Genomic DNA, 13,080 nt, shown 5'->3' with positions numbered 1-13,080 from the left:
ATGTACACACCACTCAGCAGTGGGCACCCATGAACAGAGCACTAGTTATCTCCCAGCAGACCACTCAGCAGGTGGCATCCATGAACAGAGCACTATCTCCCAGCATACCACTCAGCAGGTGGGCACCCATGTACAGACCACTCAGCAGTGGGCACCCATGAACTGAGCACTATCTCCCAGCAGACCACTCAGCAGTGGGCACCCATGAACAGAGCACGATCTCCTAGCAGACCACTCAGCAGGTGGCACCCATGAACAGAGCACGATCTCCCAGCAGACCACTCAGCAGGTGGCATCCATGAACAGAGCACTATCTCCCAGCAGACCACTCAGCATTGGGTACCTGTGAACTGAGCACTATCTCCCAGCAGACCACTCAGCAGGTGGCATCCGTGAGCAGAGCACTATCTCCCAGCAGACCACTCAGCAGTGGGCACCCATGAACAGAGCACTATCTCCCAGCAGACCACTCAGCAGTGGGCACCCATGAACAGAGCACTATCTCCCAGCAGACCACTCAGCAGGTGGCACCCATGAACAGAGCACGATCTCCTAGCAGACCACTCAGCAGGTGGGCATCCATGAACAGGGCACTATCTCCCAGCAGACCACTCAGCAGTGGGCACTTGTGAAAAGAGCATTATCTCCCAGCAGACCACTTAGCAGGTGGGCACCCATGAACAGAGCACTAGTGTTACCTCCCAGCTGACCACTCAGCAGTGGGCACCCATGAACAGAGCACTAGTGTTACCTCCCAGCTGACCACTCAGCAGTGGGTACCCGTGAACTGAGCACTATCTCCCAGCAGACCACACAGCAGTGGGTACCCGTGAACTGAGCACTATCTCCCAGCAGACCACACAGCCGTGGGTACCCATGAACGGAGCACTAGTTATCTCCCAGCAGACCACTCAGCAGGTGGGCATCCATAAACAGGGCACTATCTCCCTGCAGACCACTCGGCAGTGGGCACCTGTGAAAAGAGCATTATCTCCCAGCAGACCACTCAGCAGGTGGCACCCATGAACAGAGCACGATCTAGCAGACCACTCAGCAGGTGGGCATCCATGAACAGGGCACTATCTCCCAGCAGACCACTCGGCAGTGGGCACCCATGAACAGAGGATTATCTCCCAGCAGACCACTCGGCAGTGGGCAGCCATGAACAGAGCACTATCTCCCAGCAGACCACTCAGCGGTGGGCACCCATGTACACACCACTCAGCAGTGGGCACCCATGAACAGAGCACTAGTTATCTCCCAGAAGACCACTCAACAATGGGCACCCATGAACAGAGGATTATCTCCCAGCAGACCACTCAGCAGTGGGCACCCATGAACTGAGCACTATCTCCCAGCAGACCACTCAGCAGTGGGCACCCATGAGCACTATCTCCCAGCAGACCACTCAGCAGTGGGCACCCATGAACAGAGCACGATCTCCTAGCAGACCACTCAGCAGGTGGCACCCATGAACAGAGCACGATCTCCTAGCAGACCACTCAGCAGTGGGCACCCATGACCAGAGCACTAGTTATCTCCCAGCAGACCACTCAGCAGGTGGCATCCATGAACTGAGCACTATCTCCCAGCAGACCACTCAGCAGTGGGCACCTGTGAACAGAGCATTATCTCCCAGCAGACCACTCAGCAGTGGGCACCCATGAACAGAGCACTATCTCCCAGCAGACCACTCAGCAGGTGGCACCCATGAACAGAGCACGATCTCCTAGCAGACCACTCAGCAGGTGGGCATCCATGAACAGGGCACTATCTCCCAGCAGACCACTCAGCAGTGGGCACCCGTGAAAAGAGCACTATCTCCCAGCAGACCACTCAGCAGTGGGCACCCATGTACACACCACTCAGCAGTGGGCACCCATGAACAGAGCACTAGTTATCTCCCAGCAGACCACTCAGCAGTGGACACTCATGAACTGAGCACCATCTCCCAGCAGACCACTCAGCAGTGGGCACACATGAACAGAGCACGATCTCCTAGCAGACCACTCAGCAGTGGGCACACATGAACAGGGCACTATCTCCCAGCAGACCACTCAGCAGTGGGCACCCATGAACAGAGCACTATCTCCCAGCAGACCACTCAGCAGTGGGCACACATGAACAGGGCACTATCTCCCAGCAGACCACTCAGCAGTGGGCACCCATGTACAGACCACTCAGCAGGTGGGCATCCATGAACAGAGCACCATCTCCCAGCAGACCACTCAGCAGGTGGGCATCCATGAAAAGGGCACTATCTCCCAGCAGACCACTCAGCAGTGGGCACCCGTGAACAGATCACTATCTCCCAGCAGACCACTCAGCAGTGGGCACCCGTGAACAGAGCATTATCTCCCAGCAGACCACTCAGCAGTGGGCACCCATGAACTGAGCACTATCTCCCAGCAGACCACTCTGCAGGTGGGCACCCATGAACAGAGGATTATCTCCCAGCAGACCACTCAGCAGTGGGCACCCATGAACTGAGCACTATCTCCCAGCAGACCACTCTGCAGGTGGCACCCATGAACAGATTTTGAAATGGATGGTCGTCTTCTGTGGTGTAGATGTGCTAAAATCTTTTTATTGAAGGAATGGCAGTAGATCTGCAATACTTGGTGGACTTGAAATGTTGGCACCAATGGTGAGTGAGAGGTTGTTATATGTTGTAAATATTCATTTGCATCCGAGACAATCCCGTTATTCCGAGACCATCATGTTATTTGCCTCGCAACATACCCTGAGGCCCCGGTAAGTCCACAGCAAGCAGACTCCAGTAGAATGTTCGTTCTAAGCTGTGCACTTGACCAGCTTCCGTCTTGGTGCTGCTCAGAAGAGCATTTTCAGTGCCCGCAGACCACGCATTGCTAGATCACAGTAGTTACCTGCCATTTTCTTTCCCTGTTAAACTATTAGTCTCAATATTCTGGGCTAGCCATGTTTACATGGCACCCACTATGTGTTTGCCCACTAAACAAAATTCACACTGAGCCTCTCCTACTTAACCAGTGATAACATTACTCTATACGGATAGAGGAACACTACAATTTAATTTGCATTGCCTGCAAAGGATTATGGGTATGATAATGGCACCACTCATGCATAGCATTTGTCCTGGTATTTGTAACCTGCAGCGCTCCCAGATGTTTTGGCCTAGAACTCCCATGATCCTTCACCATTATTAATAGTTGCTTGGGCTGCTGAATATTGTAGTTCTTAACATCTGCATTGCCAAAGTTTGATTTGTAGTTGGATGGATTTAGTGTTTATCCTTGTTTTGCTTTTCGGACACGTGTAAAATCTTCAGAACTATTCACCCCATTACACGGACCAAACGTTCTTGTATTCAGGAAGGCAATAATACACACTTAGACCAATGATTGTAATATAATTGGCTCTTTACAGGCCCTTCATTAACACAGATTATAAACATACAAATAATTATTGGAATAAATACAATTGGTTATACATAAACACACAAGCAAGGCAAGGATAGCTATAAAAAGGTCTACATCACTGTTGGTGCAGTTGTAAAAGAAAACTTCATCTCAACCACGACAATACTACCGAGTCCCAAAGCAAGTAGGCAGAGAGACTCCCAAGATGGCCGCCGGGAGTGGAAGTCGCGTCTGACCGCGCTTCCGCCGGGCCGCCAACATTGAAGAACTTCTTTGCGCTTATCCCGAGAAGTAACGTGTTGCTAATTCACCCACCTCCTATGTGCAGCTTTGAGTGTTGAAGCGGAACGGAAATTCCCCGACAGGACCCCCGGGCGGGCACGGCCAACGTGGATTGCGGGTCCCACTCCCCCATTGTGGGTGATCCGGGAAGGTCTGCAGAAGTGTCAGCCTGGTTCTGAACGAGTGCCGAGGCGGGGGAGTGAGCGACCGCCCCTCGCGCTTCCACCCGAGGACGAAGGGAAGGCTGGTTGGATGCTGGGGGGCTAGAGGCGCGAGCGGAGCTCGTTTGACTGGAGAAGGAGCGCTCGCCCTTCGGACTCCCATCAGCGGGAGCGGTGACTGCTGGCTGGTCGTGGGCGGGTCTGGAGCGCGGGGAGCATAGGAGCCGCTTCCTCGCTGGCTTACACACCCGGCCAATTGAAGAAGCTCCGGGTACGCGTGCAGGGAGCGTACCGAGAGTTTCCCAGCGGGACACCCGGGGGGCCGCGGGTTGCCCTCTCCCCCTCCGACGAACTTCTGGGAGAGACGGCAGGCGCTCAGAGCGGGACAGCAGGCTACTAACCAGAGGATTTGTAGAGCGCCCCCCGAGGGACTCCCTCCGAGCACCACGGACACAAACGCAGGTGCGGGGGTCAGGGCTGGGGGAGAGAGGGGCATATGAGACTGCTCCCCCTGGCCGCGCCATTGCAGGTAGCGGCGGGAGTGTTTTTTCGGGCACACAGGTCCGGGTGCCGGAGGACAGAACGGGGAACAGGCCAGAGGAGGCGGCATCATCTTTGAGCTGGAGGTTGGAGCATATCACCGGCGCGAAGGACGGAGGGCGCAGTTGCTACAGGTGAGCGCGCCGACGGAGGTGCCCTGGACCCGGGTGGGGAGTCCGCACTGGACAGCCAGAGCATCAGTCAAAGGCGGACATGCCGGCGGGGGTGCCCCTCTGGGGCGGGGGGCCTGGTGGGGAGCCCGCATAGCAGGCAACAAGCAATGGTCTGAGGCGCGGAGACCCCCTTGCGCCTGCCCCACTCCCTGTTGCATTTCACTAGCAAATAAGGGAAGGGGGCGCAGTGTACCGGATGGCCGTACAAGGACAGCATCATGCTGGCGGGTACACCCCACTAATAGACAGTCAACAGAACAACTGACCAGCACTGCGGTAGAGGCCGCGCCTCGGAGACGGGGTCGAAGGATCACTATAACCCCCATGGTTGGGGGCGATGCCATGGCCGCCATCTTATAGGCCAGTTGGAAATGTCTAAAGGGGCCGTTGGAATTTAATATTAAGGGGAGATGTCACGTGCAAAGGAGAAGGGCGGAGCATCTCAATCGGGCCAGCAACCTTCCAAACAGGACACAAGTCTGCTTCAAATGTGGTTGTCCGATGCCACGACATCTGCAAGGGACAGGGGGATGGGAGATTCCTCAGCAGAAACTACCCCCACATCTCAGGGCGCCCTTCCCCCAACAAAGGACGACACGCGTGCCTGGTTTGTGGAATTACAAGATAAGTTCATGTCCACAGTCCTGGACCCATTCGTAGCAATGAAGAACGAACTCAAGCAGGCAGTCCAAGAAGTGAAAACGGAGGTGGCCAAGCTAGACGAGAGAACGGACACCCTTGAGAGAATAATGCAAAATGTGGAAGACGAGGCGAGGCAGAGCAGTGAAACGCAAGAGCACTTGATCAGGCTGACCCATAATTTAGAAATTCAGTGCGAGGACTTGGAAAATGGGTCACGTAGATCGAATATTCGCTTCAAGGGTATGCCTGAGTCAGTCTTAGATAAAGATCTCAAGAGAGCAGTCCAAGAAGTATTTAGAGACATTATAGAAGAGCAAGAAACGGAATGCATTGGGATCGATAGGGTGCACAGGGTGGGCCCGAGAAGGTCTGGTGCCCCAGGGGAAAGACCAAGGGATGTTCTGGCAGCCCTAGCGTCGTATCCACAGAAGGAGCAAATCCTCAGAAGAGCGAGACAACCGGACCATATAGGGATGAACGGGGCGGAAATACAGCTATATCAGGATTTGGCTGCAACGACACTCTTAAAAAGTAGACAAATGGCCCCACTGGTGAGGGTCCTGGTGGAGAAAGAGATGAAAAACAAATGGACATTCCCTTTTGGGCTGCTGTTCGAATGGGAAGGAAAACGGCGCAGAGTGACCACCAGTGAGGAAGGTCTTCAAATTATGGACCTGCAATTGGAAGAAGCAGACCCGAGGACTAGCTGGAGCACGGGAGATCCGCCCAAGAGGCCGAGAGGATGGGAAACAGTGCGGAAAAAAAGAAGCAGAATGGGAGGGGAAACGCAGGGCCACCGGAAGGGAAGTAGAAGGGGATCAAGAGTGGGATATGACCGATTGACCTCAGATAAGAGCGGTAGGGAGTTGTGAATGGATGGGAACTCTCGGCTAGACAGACATGTGGCGACCCGGGAGGGATTACGGAAGGGATATTATCATCCGGGTGATAGGATGACGCGGGGTTTAGGAATCCCTGCAAAGTTAATCTCGAGATACGAGAGGGCAAGGAGCGATAGGCGAAACGCCCTAGCTACCATAGGTGCCTGGGCCCTCCTCTGGAACACTGTTTGGGTTGTGTTTGGAGTTGGGGATCGTAGCGGTGGGACGGGGGGACGGGGAGGGGGACACCCCGGATGGGGGAAGGGACCAGTACAGGCAGGACAGATAACGGACAATTTCGGTAAGATCCGATGGGTAAACTCTGCATTTTTTCGATGAACGTGAGGGGGTTGAACTCGCAGGTGAAGAGGAAGAAAATGGAGGCTCTGCTCAAAAGGGAGAGGGCAGACATTTTGCTACTACAGGAGACGCATATACAAGCCCAAGACAAAAGGAAGGTGAATCTTAGAGGGTATACGGTTTGGGCGCAAGCAAATGCTGGTGATAAACGGGCAGGAGTGATGATTGCGACCAGAGGGGGACTAGGGGCAGTAGATTTGGAGACGCAGGTGGACGGGGAAGGGAGATTTGCTTTTGCAAATATTACAATAGAGGGCCTCCGACTTACCCTAGCATTGATATATGCACCTAACTCAGGGCAAGACGGATTCCTCCGGAATGTGTTGGAGAGACTGAAGAGGTTTGCCATGGGAGAGGTGATTCTGGGAGGAGATTTCAACTTGGCCTGACAACCAGAGTTGGATAGGAGTGGGGGAGGGAACCAAGGTCAGAGGGCTCCGTCCAAACAACTTAAGCGCAAGATGGAGCAGTTAGCACTGGGCGATGCATGGTGGGAGATGGGGGGTCGAGCAAGTAGTTATACACACTTTTCGCACGTGCACAACTCTGTCTAGAATTGACTTCCTTTGGGTATCGGTGGGACTAGTTGGAAAGATGCAGGGAATAGAAGTGGGCTCGATAACATTATCAGATCATGCTTATCTTTGGCTAGACATGGAGACCCCTGCTGGGAGCAGAAGACTATGGGGGTGGAGGTTACCACCCGATATCCTTGTGGACCAGGTGTTGGGCGAAGTAATTGGGGATAAAATCAAAGAATACTTTGAATTTAATGACACCAGAGAGGTACCTCTTGGGACAGTGTGGGAAGCCTTCAAGACAGTGATAAGGAGGCATTTGATCACCTTGAAGGTCACCCGGGATAGGCAGACACAAGACTGGGAGAGGACTTTGGAGAACAAAATAACTAACATTCAAGGTGAACTGGTGACACATCCCACTAGAAGCCTCAAGATGGCTCTGCAGCATGTACAAGGCCAACTGGACATGCTCCGCAACAAAAAGGCTATTAAATCCCTCCTGTATGTAAAACAAAGATATGACATCAAAGCCAATAAAGTGGACAAATATTTGGCAAGTCAGCTTAGAGAAAAAAAGAAATTGCTGACGATCCTATCTATCGCGGATGCACAGGGCAGGCCTCAAACCCGTAATGAGGACATAGGGAAGACCTTTCAAGCCTTCTACCAAGAGCTCTATGCATTAGAACACCCGGATGAAGAAAAGCAGAGTGGGTGCCTCCAGTCTCTTCCCATTCCAACAATATCGGAAGCGGATAACGCCAAGCTGGAATCATGGATCATTGAAGAAGTCCGGAAAGCAATAGCAGCCCTCCCAAACGCGAAGGCCCCAGGTCCTGACGGGTTTACGGCCCCCTTTTATAAAAAAATATGCAGATATCCTCACTCCAGTATTAACAAGAATGATGAATACGTTCAAAGACACTGGAAATATAACTCCCTCCATGAACGAAGCGAATGTACTCTTCCATAAACCGGGCAAAGATCCCACCACCCCAGGCTCGTATCGCCCTATAGCCTTGATAAATTTAGACGCAAAAATCTACACCAGAGTGCTGGCCTGCAGATTATCACCCCTTCTCCCGACACTGATAAACTCAGACCAATCGGGTTTCATTCCGGGTAGACAAACGCACAACAATCTAAGGAGAATAGCCCACCTGGTAGAAAAAATTGGCATTACCCAAACACCCGCAATACTCCTCGCGTTGGATGCCGAAAAGGCGTTTGACCGCGTTGAGTGGTCCTTTCTCTTCAAAATACTCAAAATCATGGGGTTTGGAGAACAGTTTATTAACATGGTTAAGGCCAACTACAATACGCCCTGCATTAGAATAGTAATAAATGGGGACGTCACGGAGAAGGTAGAGATTTCACGAGGAACCAAACAGGGGTGCCCTCTTTCCCCACTCCTATACGCCCTATTCTTGGAGCCTCTACTAATCAAAATCAGGGAGTCGGTATGGGTTATGGGGATAGAGATGGCGGGCAGCCAACATAAAGTCATAGCTTATGTGGATGATATGCTTCTGGCCTTGGAGGACCCTGGGAATTCCTTGCGGCAAGCAATGACAGAGCTAGAGGCATTTGGCGAGATATCTGGCCTCAAAATAAATAGGAACAAATCAGAGATTCTGGTTTTAGCCGGGCAAAAGAGGTAGTTGAAGGACGAAGCGGGCTCGCTGGGTCTTAAAATGGCTGGGGAGGGTATTAAGTACGTTGGGGTGATACTTGCGCACAAAGTGGATAATATATACAAGAGCAAGTACCCACAGCTTCTGACAAGAGTCAAGAAAGACCTAGACAGATGGTACCCATTACGGGTTTCGTGGTGGGGCAGAATCCAGGCGATCAAAATGAATATACTCCCTCGCTTGCTATACTTTTTCCATGCCCTGCCTATATCAGTCCCCAATTCCTTTTTTAAAGCGCTATCAAGGGCCATCTCAACCTATGTATGCAGTAGGAAGCCTCCTAGGGTTGCCGGAGCCGTTCTCGCGGCCCCAACCAGGGCAGGTGGAATGGCTCTTCCACATTTCAGGAAATACTTTCAGGCAGCACAACTCTGGGTTTTAAGGGAATGGTTGGGGGATGGCCAGCGTACAGTTTGGGTGGCGCAGGATAGGTCGGTTGCCAGAACCCGGTTAGACGAACTACTGTGGAAGAGTAAACCACACCGACACCCGAATCTGAGTATCAGTGAGGTTATTAAAACCACCTTAGAAGCTTGGGATGCACAAACCAAGAGGGGGATTATGACCACCCCCTGGCCCCATTCACGCCCATATGCCGGAATCCGCAGTTTCCACCGGGACAGGAATCGGGGGCATTCGCTAAATGGGAGGCTGCAGGTTGCAGGAAGATTGGAGAAATGTTCCATGACAAGAAACTAAGAACATTCGCGGAATGTAAAACACTTTGGGGCCTGGCGGAGGCAGACAGATACAGATATGAGCAAATCAAACATTGGTTTAGCACACCAGAAGTCTTACAGGGCGCTACAAGGGACCTGACCGCCTTTGAAAGATTCCTAATCACCAATTCAGGAGAGAAGAAGCTGGTGTCAACGCTTTACCACTTTATAAACACACAAGTGGAGGATATCAAATGGACATACATGAGGAGATGGGAAGCCATGCTAGGGGAACGGATATCTAGACAACAATGGGCGGACCTACGGGCGGATATTCCAAGACTTACCAGAGCAATCCAAACTAGGGAAATGCGGCTCAAGATCGTCATACAATGGCATTATACAACTGAGAGGCTTAAATCCATGTTTCCAGAGACATCAGATCGCTGTTGGAGGGGATGCCCAGAAGTGGGCACATGGAGACATATTTGGTGGGACTGCCGAGGGGTCAAGGGCTTTTGGAAGGAAGTGCAATCAGAAGTAACAAAAATGTTCCCAAAGGCAGGCCAATTGATGGCAAGGGTGTGGCTATGCGGACTCAAGGACCTGCAGCTCAAGAATCTATACAAAAAACGGTGGAGGAGCCTCATTGGCCTAATTATTGCAGCCTGGGCAACGATCGCCCAAAGCTGGAAGACACAGGACCCTCTGCTGGTTTTTACATGGTTGCAGAAGGTGTGGTCGATGGTGGCGATGGAAAAGATTACACATCGCCTACAGGACCAGAAGACCTCCTTCATGGAAGAATGGGGGGCAGTTCTTGAATATTTGAAGTCGGACTATATGGAGCAGTGGTGTCCGCATAACAAATTTCAGATATTTTCAATATCTGAGTGTTCCTGAAGCAGAACTGACTGGTCCCTGAATTTCCTCTGGGGTGATTGGACGGAGGTAGGAGGGGATTTGTTGTGGGGATTGTTCGCATTGATGGTTTATTATTATTTGAAACACAATAAAAAAGAGTTTAAAAAAAAAAGCAAGTAGGCAGAGATGATCACACATACTAACGGGGTCTGGAGCGGAGCGTCGTCCTTCTCAGCGAGACTTCATCACCCGGGGTTCCAATTCTCTCTCTACCATCAGGGTACCTCTTCTTATGGGGGACAAATCCCTGCCCCTTGTGGGTTGCACAGATAGGACAGATAACAAGCATGGGTGGCAAAGAGCGGAAATGCCCACTCCAGGTGAGTGCATCATGCCCACCCAGGTGAGCGTATCATGCCCACTCCAGATGAGTACACCATGCCCACTCCAGATGATTACATCATGCCCACTTCAGATGAGCGCATCATGCCCCTCCAGGTGAACGCATCATGCCCATCCAGGTGAGTGCAGCATGCCCATTCCAGGTGAGTGCATCCTGCCCACTCCAGGTGAGTATTTCATGACCCTCCAGATGATTACATCATGCCCACTCCAGGTAAGAGCATCATGTCCACTCCAGATGAGCGCATCATGCCCACTCCAGGTGAGTGCATCATGCCCCTCCAGATCAGTGCAATAATGCCCCTCCAGGTGAGTGCATCATGCCCACTCCAGATGATTACATCATGCCCCTCCAGGTGAGTGCATCATGCCCACTCCAGATGATTACATCATGCCCACTCCAGATGATTACATCATGCCCCTCCAGGTGAGTGCATCATGCCCCTCTAGATGAGTGAATCATGCCCACTCCAGATGAGTACATCATGCCCACCCAGGTGAGTGAATCATGCCCCTCCAGGTGAGTGAATCATGCCTACTCCAGGTGAATGAGTACATCATGCACCTCCAGGTGAGTGCGTACATCATGCCCCTCCAGGTGAGTGCGTACATTATGCCCACTCCAGGTGAGTACATCATGCCCACTCCAAATAAGTACATCATGCCCACTCCAGGTGAGTACATTGTGCCCACTCCAGGTGAGTACATAATGCCCCCTTAAGGTGGGTGCATCGTGCCCACTCCAGATGAGTACATCGTGCCCACTCCAGGTGAGTACATAATGCCCCTCTAGGTGGGTGCATCATGCCAACTCCAGATGAGTACATCATGTCCCTCCAGGTGAGTGCATCATGCCCACTCCAGATGAGCACATCATGCCCCTCCAGGTGAGTGCATCATGCCCACTCCAGATGAGCACATCATGCCCCTCCAGGTGAGTGCATCATGCCCACTCCAGGTGAGTACATCATGCCCCTCCAGGTGCATGCGTACATCATGCCCCTCCAGGTGAGTGCATCATGCCCACTCCAGATGAGTACATCATGCCCCTCCAGGTGAGTGCATCATGCCCACTCCAGATGAGCACATCATGCCCCTCCAGATGAGCGCATCATGCCCCTCCAGGTGAGTGCATCATGCCCACTCCAGATGAGCGCATCATGCCCACTTCAAATTATTACATCATGCCCCTCCAGGTGAGTGCATCATGCCCACTCCAGGTGAGTACATCATGCCCCTCCAGGTGAGTGCATCATGCCAACTCCAGATGAGTACATCATGTCCCTCCAGGTGAGTGCATCATGCCCACTCCAGATGAGCACATCATGCCCCTCCAGGTGAGTGCATCATGCCCACTCCAGATGAGCACATCATGCCCCTCCAGGTGAGTGCATCATGCCCACTCCAGGTGAGTACATCATGCCCCTCCAGGTGCATGCGTACATCATGCCCCTCCAGGTGAGTGCATCATGCCCACTCCAGATGAGCACATCATGCCCCTCCAGGTGAGTGCATCATGCCCACTCCAGATGAGCACATCATGCCCCTCCAGGTGAGTGCATCATGCCCACTCCAGGTGAGTACATCATGCCCCTCCAGGTGAGTGCATCATGCCCACTCCAGATGAGTACATCATGCCCCTCCAGGTGAGTGCATCATGCCCACTCCAGATGAGCACATCATGCCCCTCCAGATGAGCGCATCATGCCCCTCCAGATGAGCGCATCATGCCCCTCCAGGTGAGTGCATCATGCCCACTCCAGATGAGCGCATCATGCCCACTCCAGATGAGCACATCATGCCCCTCCAGGTGAGTGCATCATGCCCACTCCAGGTGAGTACCTCATGCCCCTCCAGGTGCATGCGTACATCATGCCCCTCCAGGTGCATGCGTACATCATGCCCCTCCAGATGAGTGCATCATGCCCACTCCAGATGAGTACATCATGCCCCTCCAGGTGAGTGCATCATGCCCACTCCAGATGAGCACATCATGCCCCTCCAGATGAGCACATCATGCCCCTCCAGGTGAGTGCATCATGCCCACTCCAGGTGAGCACATCATGCCCCTCCAGGTGCATGCGTACATCATGCCCCTCCAGGTGAGTGCATCATGCCCACTCCAGATGAGTACATCATGTCCCTCCAGGTGAGTGCTTCATGCCCACTCCAGGTGAGTACATCATGCCCCTCCAGGTGCATGCGTACATCATGCCCCTCCAGGTGCATGCGTACATCATGCCCACTCCAGGTGAGTGCATCATGCCCCTCCAGGTGAGTGCATCATGCCCACTCCAGGTGAGTACATCATGCCCACTCCAGGTGAGTACATCATGCCCACTCCAGGAGAGTACATCATGTCCACTCCAGGTGAGTACATCATGCCCCTCCAGGTGCATGCGTACATCGCATCATGCCCACTCCAGGTGAGTACATCATGCCCCTCCAGGTGCATGCGTACATCGCATCATGCCCACTCCAGGTGAGTACATCATGCCCC

The sequence above is a fragment of the Ambystoma mexicanum genome, chromosome 6q (genome assembly GCF_040938575.1).
Source record: "Ambystoma mexicanum isolate Mex_15411 chromosome 6q, UKY_AmexF1_1, whole genome shotgun sequence".
In the NCBI taxonomy this organism is placed as follows: domain Eukaryota; kingdom Metazoa; phylum Chordata; class Amphibia; order Caudata; family Ambystomatidae; genus Ambystoma; species Ambystoma mexicanum.
The sequence above is the reverse complement of the archived record's forward strand: the minus strand, read 5'-3'. Positions refer to the sequence as shown.